This window comes from Geotrypetes seraphini, chromosome 1 (assembly GCF_902459505.1).
Source record: "Geotrypetes seraphini chromosome 1, aGeoSer1.1, whole genome shotgun sequence".
In the NCBI taxonomy this organism is placed as follows: domain Eukaryota; kingdom Metazoa; phylum Chordata; class Amphibia; order Gymnophiona; family Dermophiidae; genus Geotrypetes; species Geotrypetes seraphini.
Genome location: NC_047084.1, coordinates 530,872,006 through 530,889,852, shown reverse-complemented (window position 1 = coordinate 530,889,852; position 17,847 = coordinate 530,872,006). Strand labels below are relative to the sequence as shown.

At 39.0% G+C, this 17,847-nt stretch overlaps 1 protein-coding gene across 1 annotated transcript in view; it reads right to left on the bottom strand.

Moving 5' to 3' along the window:
- Positions 1–8,778: 8,778 nt before the first annotated feature.
- LOC117352556 overlaps positions 8,779–17,847 on the bottom strand; it is a 35,434-nt gene continuing 26,365 nt past the window's right edge. Inside the window, exon 2 of the mRNA XM_033929041.1 lies at positions 8,779–8,887. The gene's annotated coding sequence lies outside the window, so the exon portion shown is untranslated. The remainder of the gene's footprint in view (positions 8,888–17,847) is intronic.

Genomic DNA, 17,847 nt, shown 5'->3' with positions numbered 1-17,847 from the left:
TAACTTCAGGGGTTACAGAAGACTTAAATTATGGTCTTTTTGTCCCCCAGTGCCTATTCCCAGCCCCAATTGGTTGAATAAAAGACTGCATCAAGATCATTGGTCTTCTTGGTTTTGCTTCTCTGCTTTTCCTGTAGAAATCTTTGGTAGATGTTTTGGTTGTTTTGTTTTCTGCATAAAAATGGCCATAGCAAGACCTATGGTGCCCTTACTTGTGCAAAAGTTCATACGTCTGCTATGGAGACAAATAAGGAAGAAACCACTGCTTGCCCTTGGATCAGTAACATGGAATGTTCCTACTATATGGGTTTCTGCCATGTACTTGTGACCTGGTTTGGTCTCTGAGGCAGGATACTGGACTAGATAGACCATTGATCTGGCTATTCTTATGTTCTTATGTAACAACAAAAGCAATTGGAGGCTGAGAAAATATGGTAAAAAGTAAGTGGGTACTACTAGCCTATTTAATAACAATTTCCAGTTACATCATGATATGTTGCCTATACATGTTACATATTATAAACACCAGAAGGAGATACTCTTTAGAACAATGTGAGTGTGGGTTAAGAACGAGTTACGTTTTTAAAGCTGTTCTTAAGTCATATTTGTATGTAAATCAGAACTTATACATTTTAAGATTCTTGCTGCTTACCTCTGCTCATAGCTGACAAAAAGGCCAACTATCCCTAATAGTGTTCCCTCTAAAGCAGGGGTCTCAAAGTCCCTCCTCGAGGGCCGCAATCCAGTCGGGTTTTCAGGATTTCCCCAATGAATATGCATGAGATCTATGTGCACACATGGCATTCAATGCCTAGTCATTGGGGAAATCCTGAAAACCCTACTGGATTGTGGCCCTCGAGGAGCGACTTTGAGATCCCTGCTCTAAAGTAATTAATGTATTTCCTCTAATTGTACAATTATTCTTTTTTGTAAACCACATTGAACTTAATGGTATTGCAGTATAGAAATGGATTTTTATGATATGTCACACAACCACACACTGTTCTTAATGTGGCCATGTATCATTCCTGAACCTACTGTAGGAGAAGTATAGGAGTCTATGCCATTGGAAATAGTGCTTGATGAAATCAAATGAAGCCACAGCTGCATTCTTAAGTATGAGTTGTAATTAAGACAGGTGTCTGTAACTTGGAAACTGCCCGTACAACGTTAAAAAAGAATAAAAAGCACAGACCCAGTAGTTTTCACTTGTGAGCACCAATGCATGGAAGTGGAAATTTTACAAATTTTGGTATTTTGTGTCCATCTGTACCTGCCTTATTTTATATACTTAAATGTGCAATGCCACCAATTAAGTAGTGAGGCTATAAAGTTTAACTTGGTTTCAAATTTTAGAAGAGGAAATAAAATACATTGGGTTAAGGGAAGCAATTCTCTTAATCCCTTTGTTAAATCCCTGTCCAAAACTAGCTCTTTTTTTTTTTTTTTAAACCTATGCATGCTTTTGAACTGGTGCAAAACCTGATATAGAAAAATTTCACCATTCATATGTTTTCACTCTGTTAAATGGGGAATACACTTTAGATTTTAGTCCTGCCCAAGCTATGCCCAAACCACATCTCTTTGAAATGTGTCTTTCCAGACTAAAAAGCAGCTTTCTGAAACTGGTTCTTATGTGTATGTGATATACACTTTACAGTATAAATATCACTGTTAAACATATGGATAAGTTTCTAAAATAATGCATTTCATATACTAACCATGATTGCATTTAAATAAAGAAAGCAATGCTAACAATTTGAGCTCTAGTATCAACATTGGATAGATCTTTTGTACTGGTCTCAAAAATTAAAATCACTTTTTTAAGTCAAAATTTAAACAATTTTTTTTCCTTCAAATTGAATAAATCAGTTCAAATATTTCCATCTTCAACAGCTCACTGAGAAGTTATTATAAATCCATTTACATTTCCCAAATATTGAACAGCTGTAAATCCTTTGCATAATGTTCTATTGTCTACTTGCTCTCCAGAGGACCCAGTCTAATCCTCTCATGCAGAACTGGCATGGGCAATGAATGGCTAGTTCCTCACAGAATTGTTTTGCTAAAGAAGAAAATAATCCTTAACCCCAGGACATTTGCAAATATTTTCTACGTTTGCTTAGATAAATACCAAAGTTCAAATTAATTAAACTAAGCAGCAAAAAAAGTATAAATTACTTATCTATTTTTTAAAGGATTTGGAAGTTTAGCTGTTGTCAATTTTCAAAGGCATTTACAGCACAATTCTAGGTACACACATATTTCATTAGAATAGTGAAATATACACACATTTATGTACACATACACTTGTGTGTCTCCAAATTCTACCTAAGTGCTATTGTGTAAACACGTTTGTAGCTTACATACACTGGCATTTACAAAGTCAGCAAGGTAAAAAGGCCACATAGTTAATCTGCGTGGCCACTAACAGTGGGCGGCATCAAAGCCCATAATATAAAGTTTAAAAGGGGCTAGAATAGGGAGAGGGGAAGAAGAGTGAGTGGTGGTTAGCAACAAGGAGGATAATTTGATTGGAGGGTGGTAAGAGCAGGGGATTGGGGGGGGAAAGAAAAAAGGGTGGAGCTGGTGATGGGGAAAGAAAGTAAGAAATTGGCAGGCTAAATCACAGGTGAAAGAACTAGGGTGGAGGAAAAAGGGATTTGAGTTTCCCTCCCTGCCCCCCCCCCTTTTTTCAGATCTCGGGTGTGAGGAGGGAACGAGGGGGTGAGGTAGGGAATTTGTGTATGTGTTGGGGGGGGGGTCGGCCGCAGCTAGTTTCTTGGGGGGCCTAAGGGCAGAGGCAGATAGAATTGGAAGTACTATGCTGGGGAATAGTAAATATGTCCTCGTTGCGACACTGTCACGAGGTGAGGTGGCTTGACGACACCGTAAGTCACCGGGAGATAAGGAAAGTTTGGGATAAGGGAGCTAGCTAGTGTCGATACCAAATAGCTCTTTGAGGGAAATCATAAATGATTAAGTGTGAAGTTTGATGATGTTTGCAAAAGTTTTGAAAATTAATGTTTGGAAATAATATGAAATAAAGCTGAGGCCAATATTTGCCCAACTGAGAATGTCCTGGTGATTATTGGAAAAGGGTGATGTATTTCACAATGGCTGATGTATGAGTCCCAATGTTAATGCTCTGACACTCGTAGAATTCAGGTTGGTGCCATTTGGTGCCTCAACTTATGTGTCAGTAGGCGCCATGCTGAATTCCTCACGTAACTTCAATTAGAGTTCAATTAACTTTCTAAATTGACATTTAATGATGTTTTCAATTAAAATGCCAATCAAAAAATTTGCAGTTGCATGCAGAATTCAGCTAGGTGCTGCTAGGTGGCACATTGTTTATAGAATCAGTTCCCAACTGTATAATCCCTTATAGAATAAGCTCCTACTAAAAGCCCTCTGGTGACGGTTATAGAATTGCCTTTGTAAGGGTTATTCTATATGTAGGTGCTAATATTTATGCCTGAAAAGCTCTCTAACCCTACTTGTCCTATATGTGTGTTTGATTAGATTGTAAGCTCTATTGAGCAGGGACTGTCTATTGAATGTTTTAGGGCCCCATTTACAAAGCCGTGCTAGTGGTTTTAGCGCACACACCGGCTTAGCGCGCGCTAGCTGAAAATCTACTGCCTGCTCAAAAGGAAGCGGCAGCGACTAGTGCACGCAACAGTTTAGCCCTTTCTGTGTAAGGCTATGCAGTTTGAACCTGTCAGCTTAGGAAGAGTTTTTTCCTTTAAGGCTGAGCATTTCTCAGCACCCTGTTAATAATTGTAGAATTCTTTTGAATATGTTATAATATTAATTCAGAAATCAAATGTACTGTTCTAAACTTTTAAACATGGAAACATGGAGGGATTTATTTTCCTTTGTCAAAACTTTTAAGACCACCTCTTTGGTGAATTGTCATTCGTTGGTATACTGATGATGTCACTAAGCCAAAAGTTATATAATAGAATGACCAGAGATAGGGGTTCGAGACCGTTAGGAGAAGGCCAGTATTTTGGCACCTCTAACGATCTCCCATTAGCGCAATCGGTAAGCAATGATGCTGTACTTTTGATCTAATAATGGAAAAATAGAAACAATAATTCAATAAATCTTGGTTATAATTTTTAAAACCTTGCGCTGGTGTCATTTTGCATGTATAATTATTTTCAAACCTGAAGCTTTCACAAATGGCGTCAATGACCCTTGCTCAGCGCTATTCCGTGCGTTAAGGCCCTAGCGTGGCTTTGTAAAAGGAGCCCTTAATGTGCAGCGCTGCTTACATCTAGCAATGCTATTGAAATGATAAGTAGTGGTAATAGTATTGATGCACCAGCTACATATTAGAGGTCTGCACGGGAACAGGAATCGCAGGAATCCCGCGGGTCCCGCGGGAATCCCCCCCTAACCCATGGGACTCCCACGGGGCCCCCCCTCTGGCCCACGGGATTCCCATAGGGACCCCCCTCTAGCCAACGGGACTCCCATGGGGATGGAAGGCTTTGGAAGCAGGGTTCGTCCATATAATATAATGGACACGTCACCCTTAGTAAAAGAGGGAGTTTATAAGTTAATTACCTGAACAGAAAACAAAAAAAGGGTTCCACCAAAGAGATTCCACAAGGAAAACAGCAGCAAACACACAAAAGAAACTGTGGAATTGATGATCCGGTCAGAAGTAATTGCTGCTTTTTATGGGGACGGGCGGGGATGGAGGTAATTCCTTGCGGGGATGGGTGGGATTTCTGTCCCCGTGCAACTCTCTACATATATAAATGTTGAGAATGCTGGCATATAAGTCCATAAATGCACACCTACATGCATATATGCCTGATATGCATCTATCCTGTAAATGAACTTATATTCAATAGAAAGCAGAAGGAAAGCAAATATTCCATTACCCAAATAAACCTTTCTGTGATTCTCAACCAAAATTTTTTATATCAATGACCCCAGATTAACTTGTCATAGCATGTATTTTACAGATTGGCATACACATGGGTGGAATCTGAGCAGTGCTGAAAAGTTCTCAGCCCAACCAAGAAGGGAATGATGTAGAGCAGGGGTGTCAAAGTCCCTCCTCGAGGGCCGGAATCCAGTCGGGTTTTCTGGATTTCCCTAATGAATATGCATTGAAAGCAGTGCATGCAAATAGATCTCATGCAGATTCATTGGGGAAATCCTGAAAACCCGACTGGATTCTGGCCCTCGAGGACTGACTTTGACACCTGTGATGTAGAGCTATGAAACATATAAGATATTCCACATATTCGCCCCTAAGTTCGACACACTTGGCACATCGGCTTTGAAGATTCTCAAACTCTTCCAAAAAAATACTCTGATGTCTGGTCACTGAAATACTATTTTGCTGCTGCAATCACATCCAAATCATTTGAAAATCGTTGCCCTTTCAAACTCTTTTTAAGGTTTGGAAACAGAAAACATTTAGATGGAGCAAGAGCTGGTGAGCAGGGTGGATGGTCAATACAATAAGACGCCAACTGTATCAAAATATCCATTGTTTTGCCAAGCTTATGAGTAGGTGCAGTTTTGCAAAAAAGAGTTCCGACGCCTATGCCTTGACCTAAAAGTTATGATGCATAACCAGCATGAAGCATAATTCTACAAGTTGCACAGAACTTTTATAGAATCTTGGGATCTACAGACCTGGATCTTCATTGTTTTCCTTGAAGGAAACTTCCTTTCCTTAGCATCAATGCATTTTTGGCTGTGCAAACATTTCACATTGCAGATGTGCAGTCTTGCCAGAATTGACGCGTTTCTTGCCAATCCTAAATTGGCATGTTTGGAAATTTCCTAGAGCTGTGCCTGGATTTATATTTAAAAGTTTCATAAACTTAAATTTAGGAGCATGAAAAGGTAGTTGGCAACAGGGGAAGATCTAGGGCTCCTTTCACTAAGGTGCGCTAGCGTTTTTAGCGCACGCAGCAGATTAGCCTGCGCTAAGCCCGCCTACGCGGCTAGAACTAACATCAGCTCAATGCTGGCATTAACTTCTAGTGCACGTGGCACTGTAGCGTGCGCTACTCCGCCCTAACGCCCTAACGCAGCTTAATAAAAGGAGCCTCTAGGGTAGTGAAAAAGGTTATGAGCTTAGCACTGATTTTCATCAGTTGACTCATAAATCTAGGCACATGAATGTAGAGCTAACTCTTGTAAACTCCTAAATTACGATCAGTTCTCCGCTGAAAACTGGTCTCCTAAGCTTGGCTGGAAATAGAGAACAAATATAGGAGCATAACTTAGAAATTTAAATTTAGGAGCTCTAAGACTTTGAGGTCCTTTTCTAAGGTGCGCTAACTGATTTAGCGCACGCTAAATGCTAAGGCGCCCAAAGAATATAATGGATGCCTTAGCATTTAGCATGTGCTAAATTGGTTAGCATGCTTTAGTAAAAGGACCCCTTTGATCTTAGATTCTGTCCATTTGCATGTGATCCTAAAGCAGGGGTAGGGAACTCCGATCCTCGAGAGCTGTATTCCAGTTGGGTTTTCAGGATTTCCCCAATGAATCTGCATGAGATCTATTTGCATGCACTGCTTTCAATGCATATTCATTGGGGAAATCCTGAAAACCCGACTGGAATACGGCTCTCGAGGACCGGAATTCCCTACCCCTGTCTTAAAGTATGTACCTAAAATGTATAGTATATCTCATATTCACGTACCTTGTGCATGAATATAGGAGGCGTGGTTTATTAAATAAAGCTGAGCTAAGAACTATGACTGAATATTCAGACTGCAAATTCCTTTTGAGAATTTAAGTACTGCTAGTACTCTTCACTGTCATTTCAACAGACACTGAAGACATGAAATAGATCATAAGCCAGTAATCAAGAAGGAAAAGGGCAAAGGAAATTAAACAGCATTCAAAAGTTACAAGATATTTATTAATTCTGGGCAATTTATCCAGTGCCCAGATGAAAAACTTCCACGATCTTCACTGTTTGGGCTTTCTATATTTTCCCTTGAGGATTGAGGGGTGGGGGAAGGTGGTATCAGAGGGTGGAAATTTCACTGGACATGCTCACGATTCCCACAGTAGCTATTGTGCTAATGCATCTTCCCAGCGCCAAAACTCTGCTGTAAAAGTTATTAATAATGCAAGAAAATTTGATCACATCACTCCTCTCCTGTGATGGCTACCCATCGAGCATCGAATTACATATAAAATAATGCTGTTGACATATAAAACCATAGTTGCAGGTCAGCCGGAATTTATCAACAAGCTCCTGATTCCTCATTCCACTCAACGTTCGCTTTGATCCTCTAATCAAAACTTGCTCTCCATACCATCACTACGGCACATTAATACCATGAGAACAAATATATTCTCCGTTACTGCTCCCTCACTCTGGAACGCGGCACCAAGTCATTTAAGAGAGGCTAGTCTCTAGATATCTTTAAATCCAATTTAAAAAACATTTATTTTTAAAGACGCATTTGAAACTTGACTGTCCTTTTAAGGATGCATTAAGACATCATAAGGTCTGGCTCTTAAGCTGCCCTTCCTGGTTCCCCTCCTTTTTGTATGACCCTTACGTGTTTCTTGCTATCCAAATAATGTAGTTTTTTCCCCTTTTCCTCTCGTGCCAAATAGTCTTTGTTTTTATTCTGTCTATGTCTTATGTCTTTATGTCCGTTGAGTCAGTTTTATTGGTCCGTTTTTAATATATTGATTGCTTGAAACTTGCTTTTTTAATTGTATACAACCGCTTTGAATTTGGATAAGGCGGGATATCAAATTTTAATAAACCTTGAAACCATGTACTATTGATTGTGTCATAACTCATTACAGCATATATTCTGTATGCTAAATGAGGAAAAACTATTCTCTGTTTTCATATTCATTAACTTACCCCCTCTTTTACTAAGGCGCGATAAATATTAGTGTACACTAATCACACGCTAAATACTAATGCATGCATGTTATTCTATGAATGTGTTAGCGGTTAGCAAACGTGTTGATTTAGCATGAGCTTAACGCGCGCTAAAACGCTTAGCGCATCTTAGTAAAAGTGGGCCTTAGTACACTCATAGTAACATAATTTTTGTGATATTTGGCCCTACTCACTGCATTTCACAATATTTAGATCCATGTGTCATAGGCATTTAAAAGAAAAACTGGCAGGATTAAGATTTGATTTGGAAAAGTAGTCTGTCCTTTTTTTTTTTTTTTTTTAAACTAACTGAGCTATTGATTCTGTATCAATCTTTCATTTGGCATTAGGAATACTATCATGAACTCAGGAGTTTAAGCTGTGAGTAGGAGAAATGCTTTGGTTTTTGGTGGTGTCCTTTCCTGTCTCCCTATAAAATAAATAAATTGTTCTGTGATCTTCACAACCAAGCATAAGGTCAAAGAGGCCAGTGAGTTGTTTTGGGTTTTTTTAAATGAAATTAGCTGATTCTTAAAAGGCACACACACTTCAGTCTATTGTTGTTTAAATTCATATTGACAAGCAATGGAGATTTTTCCTTCACTTCAGAAAGAGAGTGCAAAATAAATTGTCAATCCTCTCTGATCCATTTCAGTAGATTAAATCTGAGTGGATGGTGAGGAACAGAATAGCTAAATAGAGGAAGACCTTTAATGTGCTTCCTGTGACCCTGGGCAAGTCACTTAGGGCTAGATTCACTTACCTCTACTGCAATCCGCTTCGAATCCGTGCATGCAAATGAGGTAAAACGCATGCAAAATAGGCAGGGACGCGATTCACAACACAATCAATCTGATCTGATTGGGCTGGCCGATCAACTGAAGAAGCAATTGCTGGGGACCAAAATGACTCTCCAGCCCTGCTCTCTGCACGCCCTGCTCTCTTCTCCTGCCCGCTCTGCCCCATGCTCGTCTCCTGCCTGCCGCCCTGATGAAAAAAGCAAAAAATAAAAAAAACAGTCACAGCCCCAAAAACCTCCTGCAGCCCCGACTCTCCCGGACTCTCCCACTGCCCCAAACGCCTGCCTGCCTGCCCCAAACAACAGTCTGCTTCGATCGCCTGCCTGCCTCGACTCCCACCCTTCCCCACAGTGCAAGCACGTGATTTTAACTCGCGGGCTTTTAAGCGGGTTAAAACCACGGTCTTCTAATGTTAAAAAAGAAGAAAAAAAAAAAATCTAAGCCTGGAGGCTACTCTTGATATCTTGGTATAAGCTTGCTAGTAAGTTTTAAGAAAATAACATTTTTTATTCTATTGACCTTAATAATTTGGAATCCTAAAACAAATTAAATGGGTGATTGACAAACACAAAGAGAACAAAAAAAAAAAGTTTCTCACACATTTCAATTAAATAAAAATGACAGGATATTGAGGAAATTCTTGTCAATTAATGCCCTGCATTAAGTTGAAGACTCTAGCCATGATCTAGTCAGCGCATTAAAAAACGAGAAGTACTTTAATTTCGAAGATATTATGATTAGCATAAACTCTCCAGGTTAGAAAAAATATATATTATGTTGATTTTTTTTTTTTAAGTTCAATATATTTTATTAATAATTTCAAATATAAACAAGTCATGACTCAAACAGTTCACAGAAATGATTGGCAAAACAGATTAATTACAATAATCAGTATACAAATAATGTTGACACTAAGGGCTCCTTTTACTAAGATACGCTAGCATTTTTAGCGCACGCAGGATTTTAGCGTGTGCTAAACCTGCATTACGCGGCTAGAACTAACGCCAGCTCAATGCTGGCGGTAGCGTCTAGCGCGTGCGGCATTCTAGCGCATGCTATTCCTCGTGTTAATGCCCTAACGCAGCTTAGTAAAAGGAGCCCTAAGATTAAACATACCTAAACATAAGAAAACTACCAGCATGGATGTACATTACCCCCCCCCCCACACACACACACACACAAAAATATATATTAATTTTAAATGTGATATGTCGTTATATTTTGTGAGGGGATTCCAAACTTTTTAAAAAATATGCAAACATCCCTTTCTTTCCGCAAACACTCTCTCGTACTTAGCAGTTAGACTTACTAAATTCCACCATTCCAAGTATTCAACTCTTGAAAAGTGTTTCCAGTGAGCAAGAATTATTTTAATTGTTAAGTTAAACAAAATTTGTACAAGTTTGGCCTGTTCATCTGTGATTGAAGTCGGCCCAACACAATGATATTTATGGTCAACCATTCTTTACCAGAGTGGCCTTTTCTTTTTCAAGTTCTACAGTGGTTTGGATTTTCACAATGTATAGTGTTTTTTTAATAATTTCAGTGGCTTCAAAAGTCGTTTTGTCAGACCGGTTTCAGGATGCTTATAGGTAACAATGATTTCCTAGCCATTAATGGTTGCTACTAAACAGTAAACTAATCAGAAACAAAGAGATTCCTGTCTCAACATTCCAGTTCCTCTACTCTTTGGTAATTGATTTTGTTACATAAGGCATAAAAGATAAAGTTGTTAGATTCTGTCACATAAGTGCTGTTCAGCATTAATGGTTTCAAGTTTATTAAAATTTTGATAAAATGCAAATCAGTGTTTTACAGTTTGTATTAAGAAGGGGGAAACAATGAATAAATAAGTACCTACTAGACCAGGGGTGCCCAAATGGTCGATCACGATTGACCAGTAGATTGCAAAGGCAATGCGAGTCGATCACATTCCCTTTGCGATATTGTTCTTCCTGCCTCCAAGCACATACAAGCGCCGGGCCCACAAGCCTTCACCTCTGACATCAGAATTGACGTCAGAGGTGAAGGCTTCTGGGTCCGGTGCTTTTACATGCCAGGCCTGGCTCAGGGAAGCAAGGAGAAATCGGCATGGTGGCTGGGGGGGGGGTGGGCAGGGGGAGAGAAAGAATCAGGGAAGTGGAGAAATCAGTACAAAGGCTTGGGGGGACAGGGGAAAAGAGAAAGACAGGCAGGCAGGCAAAGGGGAGAGAGAAAGAAAGAGAAACAGAAAGAAAAGGGGGGGGGGCAGAAAGAAAGAAATATTGGATTTACAGTCAGAAGAAGGAAGTGCAACCAGAGACTCATGAAATCACCAGACAAAAAGGTAGGAAAAATAATTTCATTTTCAATTTAGTGATCAAAATGTGTCCGTTTTGAGAATTTATATCTACTGTCTATATTTTCCACTATGGCCCCTTTTTACTAAACCATGATAGTGGTTTTTAGCGCAGGGAGCCTATGAGCATCGGGAGCTGCGATGGGCATTCAGTGCAGCTCCCTGCGCTAAAAACCGCTATCGAGGTTTAGTAAAAGGAGAGGGGGTATATTTGTCTATTTTTGTATAGTTGTTACTGAGGTGACATTGCATAATTTAACGTCATCTTCCTTGACCTCTGAAAAAACACCCGAATACAAATGATAATTAACATTTTCTCTGTGTACAGTGTACTTTGTGTTTTTTACAATTTTATTGTTGGTAGCTCAGTTTGACTTGGTCATTTTAAAAGTAGCTTGCAAGCCAAAAAAGTGTGGGCACCCCTGTACTAGACAATACTTCACAAACATAAGACAATAGGAAAGTGGGGAGAACTACAATTTAAAAGTAAAGAAAACATAAAAAGGTAAGCAACAATAGGGAAACTAGGTAATAAAGATTATTAAACAACCTTGGCTGTTTCCAAGTCTATTCAGTCATATGCATCTCGGAAGAGGTAGCACTTTAGATTACCCTTAAATTTTCCTAAATTTTTTTCCGCTCTGATATGAGGTGGTAGGGAATTCCATACTGTAGGGGCCCGACGTGTGAAAATGATTTCCAAGGATGATGTATAAAGAAAATGTTGAAAGGAGGATCATAGGAATCTTGAAGGTTTAAGTAACTATACTCATTTTGAAATAATTTTCTAGGTTCAGGGCTAGGGCTAAGTTCTTCTGGTAAGTAAAACAACCAACCAGCACAAAATTACTCAATGATGAAATCGGGATTATAATTAATACAGGGGAATGTCTTTTCTCCTAAGGTTAATAACCTACATTTTTAACCTCATTAATAAACAGAAAGCTCTTCTTCATTTTGAACCAATTAAACAAAATGATTTGCAGTCATTATTCATCGTTGTAAATTAGCTCAAATAAACATTACAGTGTCACAGTAACAAGGGCCTACGCCCCTTGTATAGCTGCCAACTCAGGCCCAACATACAATAGTCTCAAAATTAATTCTCAGCAAATGTTTGCTCTTGTCTTTGTCCCATCATAAAAGTAATGTGTAATTTGGAACAGTTAGTAATACTATTTCAGAGGAGAATAGGAGTAATTGTGAATAGCAGGATAGAAAGATGATTGGCTTCACTGTATTACCAGCACATCTGTAGTACTTGACAGATGAGATGAAAACTATTAACATGCTAACTATTAACACAGAAGTTTTTATTTCTATATCTGTATGAGTTCCAAACAGATTGCAAAGTCTAAAGCAAATTACAGAAATTTAAAGCTAAAGAATTTGAACCAACAGACAATTAGTTTTATAAATAGTAATAAAAAAAGGGAGATTTTAGCATCTTACAAAATTGTAGGTAATAAGGATTGGCTCAAATATACCCAGTTAAGTAATTCCGTATTTGAACTGCCTGATAATCTTGCCTGGCTACAAACATCACCTTAGAGCGTAAACCTTTTGGATTAGGAAACTGCAAATCAAATGAACCAATAAAGGGAATAAATCTAGATTTCAACAATGGGCCAAACAAAATAGATAAATATTCAGGAACTAACCCTACAATATATTAAAAATCATAGGGGCAAATATTCAGACTGCAGAAGGGAGGCTGACTGACTCCCATGGTCAGCACAGAGCCCAGAAATTCAATGCCGGGCTGTTTCCAGTGGCCAACAATGAATAACCAGTCTATTTTTGACTGGCTCAAGCATAGCTGGCAAAGTATTTTTTGTTTAACACGGGGTTTGCATGTGTTAATCTTCAGCGCGCACTAAAAACGCTAGCGCACCTTAGTAAAAGGAGCCCTTAGTAGAGAAAGAGAGATTGTTCACCCTCTCCAAGGTGGAGAGAACGAGAGGGCACTCTCTAAAGTTGAAAGGGGATAGATTCCGTACAAGTGTAAGGAAGTTCTTCTTCACCAAAAGAGTGGTAGAAATGTGGAACGCTCTTCCAGAGGCTGTTATAGGGGCAAGCACCCTCCAGGGATTCAAGACAAGTTCCTGCTGAACCAGAACTTACGCAGGTAAGGCTAAACTCAAATAGGGCACTGGTCTTTGACCTAAGGGCACGATGGACCACTGGTCTGACCCAGCAGCGGCAACTCTTATGTTCCAATCAGATATGTTAGTATTTGCCTTTTGTTCTTAATATCATTGTTTTATGTTCCCAAGTCATCATCTGCACAAAAAATTCTTTACATGTTTTCACATTTTGTTATACGAGGGTCATTTCATAAATAATGCACAGGTTGGCAACATTGGGGAGTAGATGATGCAGTTGCATTAAACATTGTTTCACTTTCACTTCAGTGCAGGACATGTGCTTAGGAGCTCTGTAGTGTACATAGTATGACTGTGACAAGTGTGGGAAATGGAGGCTGCAGGTGTCTTGGGTACTGTGTGTTGATGATCAGAGGTCGTACATTAAGATTGAAACTCTACATGGCAAAAATCCAACAGAAATCCACAGTGTGTTATATGAAGTTTGTGGTGAGTTAACAGTGGACCGTAGTACAGTTTCTCGGAGTAGTCGTGTGAGCATAGATGATGATGTAAGACCAGGAAGGCTGAAATCAACAACCGATGAATGATATGTGAAACTCGTGGCTGATGCTCTTGAACAAGAATTGTCACAGCAGTGTATTATCATGATTTTTTGCAAAAAATATGCAGAAAAATGCACAAAACCCAACCTCAGTTGCTCTTGGCTGGGCCACTCCTTCTTCACAATAATGCTTTCCCACACATAGGGAATGTCGTCATTGAAAAGCTACACGAATACGACTGGGAGGTGTTACCTCATGCTCCCTACAGTCCAGGCATGAGTCCACCAAACTTCAACCTGTTTCCAAAGTTGAAACAACCTATGCATGGACATTGTTTTGCAACTCTGAAAGAGCTTTCTTCCGCTGTTACCCGAGCCATTCAGCAACTGAACAAAAATGGTGTCTTGGATGCAATAATGAAGCTTCCTGTATGTTGGGATTTGGTCATTGCAAAGCAGATAGACTATATTGAAGGATTGTAAAGAAATACTTGAAAAAAAAAAATAAAACATTTAAAATAAAAAAAATAGTGTGCATTATTTATGAAATGACCCTGTATGTATTTAATATTTGAATTCTGCTTTTAGATATGGTTCTATACTGTATTTTAGTTTTATTATTTGAAATATCAAAGCATGTGGGAATTGTGTCTTCATCTTTCATCTATAACTATCCATGGAATCTAGATGCACCTATTACATTATCGATGGTTTTATTTTTAAATGTTTTAGCATTTATTTTTGTATTTTAGCTGTGTTTCTCTATGCTTTAATTTTTAGCAAATCTATTTGTCCCTGAAAAATGCAGTTTATGCTGCCGAAACTTGGATCCTTGTTGGGACTAAATGCCATTACTTTTAACAATAAAGACTTGTTTGATTGTATTGGACATCATTACATTACATTACATTAGTGATTTCTATTCCGTCAATACCTTGCAGTTCAAGGCGGATTACATAAAGGTTTTCAGAGATTACATAAAAAGTTTACATAAAAATTTACAGGAATAGCATAAGAGATGTCATAAGAGTTACATAAGAATTACCAAAGAGTTGTCGTTATCTTAAGGTGATAAATGTTGGGTAATAAGAATTACCAAAGAGTTATCGAGATCTTACGGTGGTAAATGATGGGTAAATAGAGGCATTTTAGCAATAGTTGGGTAATTAGAAGTGGGGTTTAGGTAGGAACTGGTCGTGTTAGATAGGTTTATGTATTTTTTGAAGAGTAGGGTTTATTATCTTTCTTAAAGGTTTTGTAGTCTGTGGTCGATGACAGCAGAATGGTGATTTGTCTGTCTAGTTTAGCTGCTTTGGTGACATTTTTGGATGGTGGGTGTGTGAAAAATGAGTGGGTTCTCCTGTGCCTGGATGAGGAGGATTGAGTTAGTCGGTTATTCCAGTAGGTTGGGCTTTCTCCGTTAATGGCTTTCAATAGTAGGCAGTAGAATTTGAAGTGTACTCTTGCCTGTATTGGGAGCCAGTGAGAGTCATGGTATGCTTCTGTGATGTGGTCATATTTTTTCAATGAGTAGATGAGTCTTAGGGCTGTATTTTGTATAGCTTGTAATTGTTTTATCATGGTCTCTGTACATAGGAGGTTAAGTATGTTGCAGTAGTCTATTAGTCTAAGGATAAGGGATTGTACCAACAGTAGGAATTGTTTCCTGTCGAAGAATTTTCAGATTTGTCTTAGATTTCTCATTGTCACGAATGAAGCTTTTATTACCTTGTTGATCTGTGGTTCCATGGTACAGCCTCTGTCAATTAGTACTCCCATAAGTTTTAGTATGGGTTGAATAGGGTATGAGATTGAGTTTATTACTAGATTTGTTAAGGTAGGAGTTTTATTGTTTTCTAGGAGGATGAAGTTTGTTTTGTCAGGGTTAAGTTTTAATTTGTGCTCTGTTATCCATGTTGCTACTGTTTTGAGAGTTCTGTGTATTGTGCTTGTCATGGCGGGTTCTGGGTGGTCGAAGGGGAGGAGGATAGTGATGTCTTCTGCATAGCTGTATGAGGTTATGCCATGTTTGTCTAGGTAGAAGCTGAGGGAGGCTATGTATATATTGAATAGTGTAGGTGACAGGGGTGATCCCTGGGGTACTCCGCAGGGGTTGAACCAGGGTTCTGATTTTTCTTGCTTCATTTTAACCCTGTAGGTTCTAGATTGTAGGAAGCCTTTGAACCATTAAAGTACCTTGTCTGAGATTCCAAAGGAGTCTAGAGTTTGTATGAGAATGCCGTGATCAACCAGGTCGAAGGCTGCAGAAAGGTCTAGTTGTATGAGCAGGATTTTCTTGCCTGTATAGAGGTATTGTCTGGCAGTGTCCATTAGTGTTCCTAGTAGAGTCTCTGTGCTGTGGTTGGCTCTGAAGCCTGACTGTGTAGGGTGGAGTAGATTGTGTTTTGGCTATGAGGCCTTCCATCAGCTTGACATACAGTGGGATTGACGCTACGGGTCTGTAGTTGGATGGTTGGTCTGTTGCTCCTTTGGGGTCTTTTAATATCGGAGTTATGATGATTTCGCTGAGTTCTTGTGGGAAATGACCCTCTAATAGTAAAGATTGTATCCACTGTAGAAGCAGGGAACGGAATAATGTACTTGAGGTTTTCAGTAGGTATGGGGGGCAATGACTGAGGTCACAGGCTGCGTGGCTGCATTTATTATATAGATAATTAAAGTCTGACCATTGTATGGGTGAGAAATGGGACCAAGTTCTATCTGCTGCGATTTGTTCTTTATCTGTGGGGGGAAATGAGGTCTCTATGTGTGAGGGGGTTCCGTTGAATGTGGTTCTGATGTTTGCGATCTTGTTTTTGAAGTATGTGGCTAAGAGGGTGGCTGAAGGAGGGGTGGGGTTGCTGTTGGCTATGTAGGGTGTGGTGTCTGTGAGAACTTTTAGTAGCTGGAATAGCTTTTTTGTGTCTTGGGGTCCTTCTCCTATTTGTTTTGAGTAGTATGTCTTTCTTTTTTCTTTCAGTTCTTGTTTATATTTTCGGTTTGTTGCTATCCATGCTGTTTTTGTGGATTCTTGGCTGTTTTTTCTCAATTTTCTTTCTAGTTGTCTGCATTGTCTTTTGAGTTGGAGTAGTTCGTTGTCGAACCACTTGTCTGATTTTCTGTGGATTTTGGTTTTGAGTTTTTCTGGGGCTAGTTCGTCCAGGGTTGCAGTACTTAGGTGGTTCCATTGTGAGATGAATCACACTTGCCTTTCTTGTATACTGCTTATGTTCTTATGATCATGTTCTCAGAGTGTAACTCCTCTTAAGACAATTTTGGGGCATTCCACTGACTTTATCCCCTACTTTAAAAAGCCGCGCTAGCATTTTTAGCACTGGCCGCCATGGTAACAGCTCCAAAGCTCATAGAATTCCTATGAGCGTCTGAGCTGTTACCTCCATGGACAGCGCTAAAAACGCTAGTGTGGCTTTGTAAAGGAGGGAGTTAATCTAAAGCCATCCAATGTAGAGCATACAAGTCAGAACCTCAATATTGGTTTATAGATAAACTTGTTCTCAGCTTACAAGGATAAAAACGGTAAAAAAAATCAAATAATTATTGCAATTCACATCCTTCTGGCATAATGATGTTTGAATCTTGGCTCCCCCTACTTGATTATCAAGATATCCAAAAATTCAATCAATGCCTGTTGACAGGATATTCAAAACCATACATTAGAATCCATTTGATTCAGCCAACTAACAAATTCTAATAACAATTCATTGGAAGCATTCCAAATGCAAACAAATATATATATATATATCAGCCATGAATCATTTCAAAATCAAAATGAGGGGGAACTAAGTACTGTAGAGTGATACAACATATTTTCTTCCAACATTGCAGGTATACAAAGCAGCAACTAATGGAGCCATAACACTCCCATAGCAATTTAATGTGTTTGAAGATTTTTTTTTTTCCCCATCACATCTAACACCATTTCAGCTAATGCAAGAGGAAATTCAATGAGATCCTTTGTTCACTATAATCCTCCTCTAATGTCTTTTATAACTTCAAAACAGTATCCTGTGGAATTCACATGTATAGGAATTTGCATTAAATGTGACATCATCAGGCAGATCGTGCAATTTATTCAAAATCTTCAGTGCTGTCTTTCAAAGAAAAAAAAATTAACAAAATTTTGTTGACGGTAGCTCCAT